Source organism: Microcaecilia unicolor, chromosome 5, assembly GCF_901765095.1.
Source record: "Microcaecilia unicolor chromosome 5, aMicUni1.1, whole genome shotgun sequence".
In the NCBI taxonomy this organism is placed as follows: Eukaryota; Metazoa; Chordata; class Amphibia; order Gymnophiona; family Siphonopidae; genus Microcaecilia; species Microcaecilia unicolor.
The window spans coordinates 134935418-134949416 of record NC_044035.1 but is presented as its reverse complement, the minus strand read 5'-3'; the positions used below and the strand labels follow the sequence as shown (position 1 = coordinate 134949416).

General features: G+C 41.9%; 1 protein-coding gene across 3 annotated transcripts in view; it reads left to right on the top strand.

Annotated features, from left to right (window-relative positions):
* LOC115470295 (hornerin-like) overlaps positions 1–13999 on the top strand; it is a 406057-nt gene that overhangs the window by 319375 nt on the left and 72683 nt on the right. The window lies entirely within an intron of this gene.

Sequence of the window (13999 nt, the reverse complement as noted above, 5' to 3'; positions counted from 1 at the left end):
ATCAAAATTCAAGTTGATTAAATAAAAGCAATCTTAATGAGCATACCACATTTGTCTGTTGATCTTTTAAATCAAAATATGGGCCAGCAGTGACTTTTAGGAAAATTGGAGCTCAGTTGTTTTTTAAGGATATTATTTTAAAGGGACCATATAAACAGGCCTATGAAAAACTGTGTAGGCTGGAGACTTCTATGATGTTATAAGGAGCTGACACAGAAAGCTGTTCCTCACTAATCCTCCTTGCATGAATAGAATCATATCACTACAGAAGAGAAGTTTAGTGGGCTTACACAACATATAGTATAAGAATATATTCCTAAACTGAATGTCTTCAGTTTAGGAATAAAATGGGATCATCTTCTGGTGGTCATACTGTGCCATAGAGCTACAATTTATTGATTGCATTCATGAACATTTTTGCACTCTTATTAATCTTGATGTTTGATCAAGATTCTATGAACCCTATCCATTGGCATGAACTTAGTCTGTGGTAGAACGCACTGTTCTCTCTAAACTGCTCTTTCACTATCACATTTTCAATAGTGAGGGACAGACAAGCTCTGCGGGACTCCAGGGAACCAGTCTGCTCCTAGTAATTGAAAGCAGAATATTGAAACACCACCTCCACTGGCAGCAATGAAGTAGGAGGACCCCTGCTCCTCTTAGAGTGAATAGTGGTGGAAGGTGGACTGTTACAATTGTGGGTTGTTATTTTTGACTCATTTTTTCTTCATTCAATTATTTTACACTTCAGTCAATTACCATTACCAATTCAGCTCCTAGTCTGTTACTCTCCATTTAACTTCTGTCTGGGAAGTGGGGTTAATCGTTAGGTAATGCTATTTTAATTCAGTAGATTATTCTTGAGTCACCAAAATTGTACCTTCTTCTATGAGATTTTGTTGAGCTCTATTTATTTATTTTATTTAAAAAATTATAGTCTGCCTACAACTAGATGGATCACAAGTCAACATACACAATAAAAGAAACAATAAAACAAGAACAAACACAGAATTATACAGTATTCAAAATAAAACAGACAACATCAGCCCCATGCCTTCAGGAATTTACTGAATTGAAACCTGCTACTATATACTCTCAAGTAACCTGGTAATTTGTTCCAAATTTGTGGACTTAAAATGCAGTAATCCTTGTATTAGCATATGACACAGTTTACAATTTAACATTCGCCAAGAACTCCAAGTTTTCAGACTACAAGGATCTAACGGGTTTGTATTCCTGAATTACATCTTTAAGATGTCGAGGAACACAATCAGAGTACAATGCTTGTTGTACCAACTGTACCATCTTGTACTGTACTCAAGAGAGGACTGGCAACCAGTGTAAAATTGGAGATACATGTTCAAACCAGGACACACCCGCCAACAGTCGAGCAGAAGAAATTTGTATCACATGCAATGCCTGTATTTTTTTTTATTTCTGCAAACCCAAATACAGCACATTGCAGAAATAAATATGAGACATCACTAAACTCTGCACCACAAACCAAAAATCACATTGTCGCTTCATGGATTGCAACTTGACCAACAAATAAAGCTGAAAAAATGCTGACATAACCACCTGTAATACCTGATCCTTCATTAACAGTAAAGGATCCAAAATTACACCCAATATATGCATACATTATTGTACAGGCAACACAGAATCACCCAAGCTCACAGATAGACATTTCAATCAAAAGAGACCATACTCTTGTGTATTTAGTGGTAAATGTTTTTTTTTTTTTGGTAAGTCATGATAGATTTATGTGATCCAGGAACTTGGGGCTCCCTTAATAAGTGGATTGTGTGTCAATTGCTGTAGGTCTTAAAAAGTTGAGTGAAAAATGGGGTTTGGTCTAAAAGATCCAGAAGTTTTCTTGTTTTTGATAGCAGGAACAACTGACTAGGCACCCACTGAGTAAATTCCATTGCTCCTCTGGAAAGCTTTTCACTGACAAATTGGCCTTCCTGTGCAAAATGTTGATTCATCTATAAGATAGATCAATATTGAGGTGTACAGTGTATCATCTTTTTTTTCAAAATATTTCATTATTATTTCATATATAGGGGCCCGTCTACTACTGTGTCTTAAGTTTATGCACTTACCATGCATTAGGGGCAAAACAATTAATTCATGAGAGGTGCAGGATCTGTGTACTAACTAATGAGGATGTACTTGCATGTGCTCTGCAGACACTTAGGAGATAAATCTATATTGTGGGCACTAACATTTATGTACTGACTAAGTATATAAATGATTAGAATAATAGCATATATGTATATTTGTGTAATACACAGTGCTTTTTTTGTAGAAAAAAAGTTGCCGGTACTCATTATGGGCGGGGTCACCACATATGGATCCACCCCTATGATAGCCACACCCACATTGACCACACCCCCTATACCAGCCATGGCGCATATAAACAGACATCATTGAAAATATTATAGTACTATAGGAGAAAAAAATAACGTGATTTTTTTTCATGATAAATAATCTCTGTAAGCTCTTACAGCTCCAGTATACCTAGTGCAAAATAAGACAGCCAATGTAAATTCTCAAATTGGACATTATACAAACACTAAAATGAAAATAAAATGATTTTTTTCTACCTTTGTTGTCTGGTGACTGTTTTTCTTTCCATATTGGTCCCAGTCTGTGATTCTGCTTTCCTTTGTTTTCGCTTAACTCTTCTGTGCCATTTGTCATTTTTGTCTCCTTTTTCTTTGCTTTCTTCAATATTTTTCAGGCTCTCTCTCTGTCCAGATTTAATTCATTCTGACTATCCATTCTTTAATTTCCATCATCTACCTGTGGCTTTTCATCTTTTCCTCACCCTTGTTCTCCCCATGCCCCTTCCTCTTATTCTCCAGTCTTTCTCTATTCCCCTTTTCCATCCAGCAGCTCTGCTTTCTCTCCCCATCCTTCCAGTGTCTCCCCTATTTCTTTCTGCATTCTTCCATCCAGCGTCTTCCCTCTTTCTCTCCCCATCCTTCCATTTTCCCTCTCTCTCTCCCCATCCTTCCATCTGTTTTTCCCCATCTCTCTCCCCATCCTTCCATCTGTTTTCCCCCTCTCTCTCCCCATCCTTCCATCTGTTTTTCCCTCTCCCCAATTCTTCCATCTGTGTTTTCCCTCTCTCTCCCCATCCTTCCATCTGTTTTTCCCCTCTCTCCCCATCCTTCCATCTGTTTTCCCCTCTCCCCAATCCTTCCATCTGTTTTTCCCCTCTCTCCCCAATCCTTCCATCTGTTTTTCCCTCTCTCTCCCCATCCTTCCCTCTGTTGGTTTCCCTCTCTCTCCCCAATCATTCCCTCTGTTGGTTTCCCTCTCTCCCCAATCCTTCCATCTGTTTTTCCCTCTCTCTCCCCATCCTTCCCTCTGTTGGTTTCCCTCTCTCTCCCCAATCATTCCCTCTGTTGGTTTCCCTCTCTCCCCAATCCTTTCCTCTATTGGTTTCCCTCTTTCTCTCTCTCCCCAATCCTTCCCTCTGTTGGTTTCCCTCTCTCCCCAATCCTTCCCTCTGTTGGTTTCCCTCTCTCCCCAATCCTTCCCTCTGTTGGTTTCCCTCTTTCCCTCTCTCCCCAATCCTTCCCTCTGTTGGTTTCCCTCTTTCCCTCTCTCCCCAATCCTTCCCTCTGTTGGTTTCCCTCTTTCCCTCTCTCCGCAATCCTTCCCTCTGTTGGTTTCCCTCTTTCCCTCTCTCCCCAATCCTTCCCTCTGTTGTTTTCCCTCTTTCTCTCTCTCCCCAATCCTTCCCTCTGTTGTTTTCCCTCTCTCTCTCTCTCCCCAATCCTTCCCTCTGTTGTTTTCCCTCTTTCTCTCTCTCCCCAATCCTTCCCTCAGTTGTTTTCCCTCTCTCTCTCTCTCTCTCTCTCTCTCTCTCTCTCTCTCTCTCCCCAATCCTTCCCTCTGTTGTTTCCCCTCTTTCTCTCTCTCCCCAATCCTTCCCTCTGTTGTTTTCCCTCTTTCTCTCTCTTCCCAATCCTTCCCTCTGTTGTTTTCCCTCTTTCTCTCTCTCCCCAATCCTTCCCTCTGTTGTTTTCCCTCTCTCTCTCTCCCCCCAATCCTTCCCTCTGTTGTTTTCCCTCTTTCTCTCTCTCCCCAATCCTTCCCTCTGTTGTTTTCCCTCTCTCTCTCTCTCTCTCTCTCCCCAATCCTTCCCTCTGTTGATTTCCCTCTTTCTCTCTCTCCCCAATCCTTCCCTCTGTTGGTTTCCCTCTTTCCCTCTCTCCCCAATCCTTCCCTCTGTTGGTTTCCCTCTTTCTCTCTCTCCCCAATCCTTCCCTCTGTTGGTTTCCCTCTTTCTCTCCCCAATCCTTCCCCCCCCCCCCCCCCCCCCGCGACACTCCGGGCGAGTCCTGCACTTAGTTTTTCTTTTTAAGACTCAGAACGTGCGAACGATGCAGCCGGCAGCGATTGAAATAGGCTGTCTGGGCTGGCGTCTGCGTCGGAGCTTCCCTCACCCTCTGCGAGTCCCGCCTTCGTTGTTACAACTTCCTGTTTCGCAGGACTCGCAGAGGGTGAGGGAAGCTCCGACGCAGACGCCAGCCCTGACAGCCTCGTTCAATCGCTGCCGGCTGCATCGTTTTTGCGTTCTGAGTCTTAAAAAAAAAACCTAAGTGCAGGACTCGCCCGGAGTGTCACGGGGGGGGGGGGGGGGGCAAAAAAAGGTGCCGGTACGCCGTACCGTTGCGTACCGGCACAAAAAAAGCACTGGTAATACACAACACTTATTTTATAGGTAGGTATGCATATAGGCAGAATATTGGTGGAGAATGAGAGGTACACACACTTACACACATAGGGCTAGATTCTATATATCCTGCCTAAAAAATCAGCTCCACAAAAAATACACCTAGGCGTATTCTATAAAGTATACCTAAATTTAGGCGGACTTTATAGAATGCGCTTAAATTTCCATGTGTTTTATAGAATATGCCAAACGCCCATCCACATGACTAAATTTAGTCTTGAGCAGTTATGCCATGCTGTAGATACTCTGGATGATTTGCTGCAGGACTAGACTTTATTTTGGGAGTGAATTCTACTGCAGTGCTTTCCGCCTGGAAACCAGAAATCACCTGTTTATTCATTGCATGTGCTATATTGCTGACTGAGCTAGTTTGTTTGTCCATGTGGACTTATCATTTGAGTTTACCTTCCCATACCTGAGTCACTATCACAGGACCCCTGATAAAGGCCGACATGCCGAAACACAACCCGTGTTGGTTTTACCTGTATATAGTATTGAAAGACGTGTTTCTAATGGGTTTTACCTATATGCAGTATTGAAGGACATGCTTATAATTGTTGCAACTGAAAGAATAATCATCAAACAATACTGAACAGTAGTATGTTATTGTGCCAGTAATAACATGAAGAATATTATAATACCTATGTATAGCTCCATGATGTTGCTTATCTTGAGTATTGCATGAAATTCTGGTCACTGTATCTCAAAACATATATAGCAGAACTAGAAAGATTCTCCCATAAAGCAAAAAGCTAAGGACATTAGGAATCTTCAGCTTGGAAAAGAGAAAACCGAGGGGAGAGGGATATGATAGAAGTCTTCAAAATCCTTAGTGGTGTAGAATGGGTAAAAGTGAATTGATTTTTTCTCTTTCAAAGTGTATGAAGGTGCATGCTAACAAATTTTAAAACAAATAGGAGGAAATGTTTTTCATTCAACGAACTGCTAAACTCTGGCACTCATTGCCAGAGGATGTGATAACAGTGATTAGCATATCTGGGTTTTAAAAAGGTTTGGACAAGTTTCTGGAGGAAAAGTCTATAGTTTGCTATTGTGATAGACATGGGAGAAGCAACTGCTTGCCCTGGGATCGATAGCATGGAATGTTGCTACTATTTGGGATTCTGCCAGGTACTAGTAACCTGGATTGGCCACTGTAGAAAGCAGGATACTGTGCTAGATGGACCATGGGTCTCAACCATTATGGCTATTCTTATGTTCTTATCTTTTACCACTAGGTCAATGGCTGGCGGTAAGGTCTCAGACCCAAAATGGATGTGCAGCAATTTTCATTTTGCCACACATCCATTTTCGGCCAAAATTTAGAAAGGCATTTTTTGTAGGTGCGCTGAAAAATAATTCTGCGAGCTCCCAAAACATGCATCGACACTACCACAGGCCATTTTTCAGAGTACCTTAGTAAATGGACCCCCAAATGCTGACAAGCTCTTTGGTAAAACGCAAAGTGCCCTATTCTACACAATTTTTCAGTTATCATGGAAACACATGTGAGGTGCGTAACACTATGCTACAGCACTTGTTTATACATCAGCAACAGACATCTGCAGATTCTCTAAAAAGGAGCTGGAAATGGCCACTCATCATGTAGCTGGCTATGAAGTTCTTTTTTTTTATTTGTGCATTTATTTATATACTTACAAGTTAAATCACTTAATAAGAAAATAATGCTAATACAATTGGTATCTCATAGGAAATGTAACGCATATACATTTTAAAGTTCCTTATTAGCATCATAAAAGTCCACAAGATAGGAGTCCAATGATCCAACTATGGAGAACAAAAAGAAAAACAATCTATACACTTAAATCGAGACGTAAACGTTTACAAGCTTGTTATATTTATACCCTTAAGAGGCTTTTTTTGATGTTATAAATAGGGTCAGTTGCGAAGGATCAAAATATACATATTTTACAGATTGATATGAAACCAAACACTTGCAGGGATATTTTAAATAGAAAGTTGCTCCAATCTGTAATGTTTCCTGTTTCAGTTGTAGAAATTTCTCGTGCCAGGTCTGGAAATACCCAAACTAGTAATCCTTTAAACATTTTTTCTCTTACTTGAAAATTTTTTTTTAGTATCCAGACCTTATCTGTGAGTAATGCAAATGTTACTATTAAAGTGGATGGTGTTACTTGTTCTGAGTCAGATGTTTCTAGCATAGCCGAAACAACTAAAGACTGATTATTTCCTTGCATCTGTAAGTTCTTTTCAGCCTTTGTGGGGATGTAAAAGGCCTGTGACACTGGAGGAATAAGATCTTCATTTATATTTAGAATTTCTTTAAAGTAAAACTTCATCATTTCCCTTGGGGAAATCAGCGGATGAAAAGGAAAGTTAGTAAAATGTAAATTATTGCCTCGAGAGGCATTTTCAAGGAACTCTGACTTCCTCCTCAGGTTTACCAAATCTTTAATCATCGTCGTTTGTACTAGCTGTATCTGTTGAGTTTCCTTCTCAACCTTATTTATCTGTGATGACAATGTTTTAATTTCAGTGTCCATTTCTCTCACTTTCCCAGCAACCACAACTATTTCTTCTTTCATTTGTTTCATTTGGGGGCACAAAGCCTTACCAAGATCCGCTATCAACATCCATAAACTATCTAAAGTTACTTCCACAGGTTTGTTTTGAAAACTTGTAGTCAAAATATCCACTGGCTCACCAAGTTGTTGCATTGCCTCTGTCGTAGCTGCTCCTCTCTTATCCTCTGTAGATCTTAAAGCGGCGTGTGCAGTTAAAGTTGGAGTTGAAATACTCCCACTTTCTTCCGATATTTGTAGAATTGCCTCCCGCCCTGAAGATCCCGCTAACACTTCGGTATTCGGGTCCACTGGGGCCGATATCGGGGAACTGCTAAACACTGGCTGAGGAGGTGGCTCTCTTCCATCGGGGCTCAAAGTAGCTTCCAGCCCATTGCTCTGCCCGCTATCTCCACTCGGGGGTTGAGCCTGTAGACCGCTCACTGATGGTGTTATCGAGCTTGCTGCCCTCTGCAAATACTGTGTTATTAAGCCCGATGAGGCAGAGGTTCTTTGCTGCTGGGAGGCAGCAGCGGCAGCTCGTCCTCTCCTCTTTGGCATATTAAAGGAAAAAAATATATATCGAGGCAATGCTGAGGAGCACTCAGACGCGTCCGTCTCAATCGGCGGCCATCTTGGACTCCGCTTGCTATGAAGTTCTGATGGCAGAAAATATCTGTACAATAAGGCTCAACAAGGTGGTGCATCTCATCTTTTGGAACCTTAGTAAACACTATACCATTGCTGTACTAGAAAATCACTGGTATTATGCCTCTAGGTGTATCATGGTGAATGACGAGTTTATGATACATGAGACATCCCCATTCTGATCACTAAAAAGTTGAGCTCCAAGAAACTGGACATAAATGTGAAATATAACATCATCAAAATGGAGTTGATTACAGAAGTGTCTGTACCAAGCGACTACTCTGTGAATCATGGAGAGAGAGAGAGAGAGAGAGAGAGAGAGAGAGAGAGAGAGAGAGAGAGAGAGAGAGAGAGAATCTTCAAGCATTTGAAATGCAGGCCAAGATCAAGAAAATGTGGCATAATTATAAGGAACTATTTCCCATTGTGTTAGGTGCCACTTGCCATTTCTGCTGTTATCCTGTAACCTGCATGTTGTCTGTGTCTTCCAGATTGCCAGGTTTTGCTCTGTATTGTGCCTGCCTCCCTACCGCCAGAAGTCCCACCCACCAGCTTTGTCAATCAGATGATTGCCTTTTTTTGCTCTGTATTGTGAATGCCTCCCTGATCTTAAGGTCCTGCTGATCCCTTTAGACTAGACCATGTTCTTATTCATTGGCTGTCCTTAACACAGTCTATTTCAGTCTTCTAGGGTCACCGACCACAGCCAAAATGATTTCCACCCAACTCAGGACAGGTACGATATCTTACTTTAGTTCCTCTTTCCTGTTCCTCTGCAAATTCCACCTCCCCCAACTGTTGTAAAATTTTAGCAGGCTTGCTGAATTGCTGATCAGTTCACCACAAACATACTTTAATTCATGATCTCACACTTTGCTATTCTCTAGACTTCCTATTACTTACAGAAACCTGGTTCACTGATACAGACGCTACTTATCTGAATCAAGTATTTCCTCCAGGCTCTCAATACTTTGTAATTGCACTAGTTGTTGTGGAGGAGGTGTGGCAGTTATTTACTCCTCCAAATTAGTTATATCTGGCTTTTCTACTCTGTCACATTCTATTTTGTAATCGCTTAAATTTTGGCTTCATAGTACCCCTCCCACAGATTTTCTCCTATTTTATCACCCCCCCCCCCCTCAAATTCATCATGCAACCTTCTTCTTTCTCTGATTACAGATTTCTGCTTACATTCTTCCAACCCAATTTTTTTGGGAGAGTTCAACATTCACTTTAATGACTCCTTCTCAAATAATCTTTCAATGTCTCTGATAGATCACGGATTGACACAATTATCAGGCTCATTTTTGAAAGAGAAGGATGCTCATCTTTCAACACAAATGTGAAGATGGGCGTCCCTCTTACAGGGTCATTCAAATCAGTATAATGGAAAGCCGATTTTGGATATCCCCAACTGCTTTCCGTCACAGGGAAGGCCAAAGTTCAAGGGGGAATATCGGAGGCATAGCAAAGGCGGGACTTGGGAGTGCCTAACACATCAACGTCCTCAACCCATAATGGAAAAAAAAGGGCGTCCCCGATGAGTACTTGGACAACTTTACCTGGTCCTGTTTTTCTTACGAGCAAGGCACAAAAAGGTGGCCGAAAAGATCAGATGACCACCGGAGAGAATCGGGGATGGCTTCCCCTTACTACCCCAGTGGTCACTAACCCCCTCCCACCCTCAAAAAACATCTTTCAAAATATTTTTTGTCAGCCTCAGATGTCATACTCAGGTCCATCACAGCAGTCTGCAGGTCCCTGGAGCGGTTTTAGTGGGTGCAGTGCACTTCAGGCAGACAGACCCAGGCCCATCCCCCTCCCTACCTGTTACATTTGTGAAGGAAACAGCGTGCCCTCCAAAACCCACCAGAAACTCACTGTACCCACATCTAGGTGCCCCCTTCACTTGTAAGGGCTATGGTATTGGTGTACAGTTGTGGGTAGTGGGGTTTGGGGGGGGTTTGGGGGGCTCAGCACACAAGGTAAGGGAGCTATGTTCCTGGGAGCATTTTATGAAGTCCACTGCAGTGCTCCCTAGGGTGCCCGGTTGGTGTCCTGGCATTTGAGGGGGACCAGTGCACTACAAATGCTGGCTCCTCCCATGACCAAAGGGCTTGCATTCTGTCATTTCTGAGATAGACGTCTTTGGTTTCCATTATCGCCGAAAATCAGAAACGACCAAGTCTAAGGATGACCATCTCTAAGGATGACCAAAATTTCAAGATTTGGGCATCCCTGACCATATTATTGAAACAAAAGATGGATGTCCATCTTTTTTCGATAATACGGGTTTCCCTCTTTCATATATTGTTTCCTTGATCAGGCCAAATTGATTGTACTATACCTTAGATTTCTCAGCAGCATTTGACCTGGTTGATCACCAGATTCTCTTGTTTCGCCTTCAATCAATTGGTATCTCAGATGTAGTGCTGAACTGGTTTTCTTCATACTTGCAAAACCACCAATATACAGTACTTTATGATAACATTTTTCCACCCTTTCAGCCTCAGTTCAGGCATACTGCCAGGGTCCATTTTATCCCCAACATTATTTAACATTTTCTTGGCTCCTCTCCTGACTTTAATTCAATCTCTTGACATGACCGTGTGTGTGTATATATTGATGACAATCAAGTACTTATCCCCCTGAATACTTGCTCTGCCACAGAAATTTCCACCATTAACCATAAACTTATCCAGATTTTGGATTGGTTCAAAGAACACAGATTAGTCCTAAACCCATACTATTCCAACATAAACCAGGTCCTACTCTATCTATTCCAATTCTTCTTGCTAACACTCCAGTGCCTCGGGCCAACACCATTCACATTCTCTGAATACTTATAAATTCCAATTTATCATTCTTCCCCCAGCTCTCTCAGGTCATTAGGTGCTCCTTTTACAAGATGTGACTCATCCACTCTATACGTTCTTTGATACTCCCATCTGCATTAAATATTCTAGTTCATTCATTAGTCATTTCGCAAATAGATTATTTTAATTATCTTTATAAAGCACTTTGTGTTAAAGACATCTGTTGTCTTCAGAATATTCAAAACACTGCTATTAGTTTGATATTTAGCTCCCACAAATACAAACACATCACTCCATTATCTTAAGGAAGCTCTTTGGCTTCTATAACTCACTGTATCAGCTATAAACTTCGATTACTTGTTTTGTTTTCAAAATGCTGCAAACTGGACAAGCCCTCTATCTTTTCCATCATCTCATCCTTTACTGCCCTGCACAAACATTGAAATCCACTCAACAAAATCGGTCAGTCATTCCAAGTTATCGAGAAATAATCACGAACATACTAGGCATGCCATTTTTAGCGTACAAGGCCCCCAACTTTGGAATAATCTTCCAATCCCTCTTTGTCCACAGACAGCACTTGACAAATTCAAATTAGAACTAAAATCTCATCTCTTCATTGATGCATATAACTAACGTCCTCCACATACTGATGGTTTCCCGGAGAATCTTGAAGATATATTCTCATGCCCCCCCCCCCTTTGTCCTATCTAATATTGTAGTTCTACCGTTTATCCTCCAAGTCATGGCTCAGTGTCTAATGTTTTTAATTTGATTTCTTTGCCTCTTCCCTCTCTCCTTTACCTTAGATTTTTAGCCGCCCAGAAAATTTCCCATAGGATGGGATAGTAATAAACTTGAAACTGAAAAAGAATTTCCAGGCATATTTGAAAATTCTGCATATATATGTAACTTCTTATAAACTCCAACAGGAAGTTTCTTTGGTATGATGCAAGGACTACAGTGAAAGTTAGCAGTAAATTTGAAAGACTGAGATCATACTCTGCATATCTGAGCATAGAAGTGAGATTCATTAATGGCTAAAGATGTAAAGAGAGGTGAGAAGACCTTTTTCAGATATATTGGAGAAAGGAAATGAGATAGGAATGGAATTGCGAGACTGAAAGATAATGAGAATGGCTATGTGGAGAGCAATGAATGTGCTAAACAATTATTTCTCTTCGGTGTTCATGGAGGAAAATCCTGGAGAAGGACCGTGGTTGGCTGCTGAGGGAATGTCTGGGAATGGAGTGGATACTGCGCTGTTTACGGAAGAAAGTGTTTTTAAACAGCTTGAGAATCTAAAGGTGGACAAAACTATGGGGCCAGATGGGATACATCCCAGGATACTGAGGGAGCTCAGGGAGTTCCTGGCGGGACCTCTTAAAGATTTATTTAATAGATCTTTAGATATGGGAGAGGTTTCCGGGATTGGTGACGGGCGGATGTGGTCCCTCTTCACAAAAGTGGAGTCAGGGAAGAAGTGGGAAACTACAGACCGGTAAGTCTCACATCAGTGGTAGGAAAAATAATAAAGTCACTGCTGAAAGAAAGGATAGTTAATTTTCTAGAACCTGACGGGTTACAGGACCAGAGGCAACATGGCTTTACCAAAGGAAAATCCTGCAAACGAATCTTATTGACTTATTTGACTGGGTGGCCAAAAAACTGGATGAAGGACGTGCGCTAGATGTAATCTACTTGGACTTCAGCAAAGCCTTTGATACGGTCCCCCACAGAAGACTTGTGAATAAGTTGAAAGGGTTGAACTTAGGACCGAAAGTGGTGAACTGGATAAGAAACTGGTTGACCGACAGGTGGTAAATGGAATCCGCTCGGAGGAAAGAAAGGTAAGCAGTGGAGTTTCTCAGGGGTTGGTACTGGGAGCTATTCTGTTTAATATATTTGTGGGAGATATTGCTAAAGAGTTGGAAGGAAAGGTGTGCCTTTTGCGGATGACACAAAAATAGCCAATAGAGTGGATACCCTGGAGGGAGTAGAAACGATGATAAGGGATCTACGAACCTTAGAAGAACGGTCGAGGGTCTGGTAGTTCAAATTTCATGTTTTTTATTTGCAGTGCTCAGTATAATGCTGTAGTGCCTTATAACCATGTGTTACGGAGTGAGCATACAGCCGCCAAGCATAAGAGCACTGACCCTCCCTTCCTATCCAATCTGAAAAAGCATTCAAATCTGTGCTATCGATAATAATGATGTCATGAACAAAACTGTTTCACTTATCTTAGCTGGTTAGATAAATGCATGGTCTGTTGCTACTCTGTGTCACCCGTGTTTTGGTGCATAGTGATTAAAACTCATACTCCATCACTATTCCCAACGTGCAGCCACGTTTTACCCTCTGGGCTTTTTCAAGGGAATGTATTCTAAATCTATCAAAAAAGGCTACAAACATGTATATATAAGTCTGATATATCCTATGTTTATATAACAAAGCTTGAATTTATTTCTACAAAGATTCACGACTAAAATCTATTTTAAGGCTCACCGGGAGAGATCTCTGTGCTCGCTCCTCCCTGCTGCTATGAACCAGGTGCTTGTGAATCACTCTTGTTTTATACGTCACCACTACAGCTGTTAAATCTGGTGGTGATTACGTGGTCATGTGAACCAAGTGCTAAAATTAAAGGGACAACCACTCTATTTCTTTATTTAAACCCTTGGGGTGTACCGTGTCAGGCTCGCCCAGTGGAGATGTAAGCCCTTGTTCCCGATGGAGGAGGATTCCTCACCGGGCTGTCAGCCAACCCCGAGTTTCCCCTGTGCCCCCTCCGTTCCCCAGGGGTTGAGCCCCCAGGTGCGGGAAGCAAACAGCAGAGAGAACTGAGTCCAGAACAAAGTCCACGGGGCACGGCTAAGAAATGGGCAAAAGCAGGACCAGGAGCAAACAGTGGTCATGCCAGGCAGCAAGCAGTAGCAGATCCAGGAACAGGCAAAGATCAATACCAGGCAGCAAACAGTAGCAAGTCAAGGATCAGGCAGAGGTCAATACTAGGCAGCAAACAGTAGCAAGTCCAGAATCAAGCAAAGGTCAAAACCAGGCAGCAAATAGTCGCAAAACCAGAAGCACTGCAACTACCCAGGAAACTGAATAGAAGCCGAAGCGTGGAAGGACTGGAGGCAGGGCTTTAAATAGGACAGGAATTAGGCCCAAACATGCACAGCTGTCTTCAAGATGGCTGCCCCCACTGGAGACGCCCGCAAGCCCAAATATGG